Source organism: Fulmarus glacialis, unplaced genomic scaffold (genome assembly GCF_000690835.1).
Source record: "Fulmarus glacialis isolate BGI_N327 unplaced genomic scaffold, ASM69083v1 scaffold37408, whole genome shotgun sequence".
Taxonomy (NCBI): Eukaryota; Metazoa; Chordata; class Aves; order Procellariiformes; family Procellariidae; genus Fulmarus; species Fulmarus glacialis.
The window spans coordinates 16,834-17,221 of NW_009230821.1; positions in this window are offsets into that span (position 1 = coordinate 16,834).

Sequence of the window (388 nt, forward strand, 5' to 3'; positions counted from 1 at the left end):
CCCACAAAACGGTCACGTGGAAAGACAAATGCCATCCCTCTGAATTTCCCCCCCCCCCTTCCTTCTTCTTCGCCCAGCTTTATATGCTGAGCATGACGTCGTATGGTATGGAATATCCCTTTGATCAGTTGGGGTCGACTGTCCCATCTGTGTCCCCTCCCAACTCCTTGTGCACCCCAACCTACTCACTGGTGGGGTGGTGTGAGAAGCAGAAAAGGCCTTGGCTCTGAGTAAGCACTGCTCAGCAATAACGAGAAAATACCTGTGTTATCAACACTGTTTTCAGCACAAATCCAAAACACAGCCCCATACTAGCTACTGTGAAGAAAATTAACTCTATCCCAGCCAAAACCAGCACACTGCGTTACTAGTGTAAGTGACCCAGGAA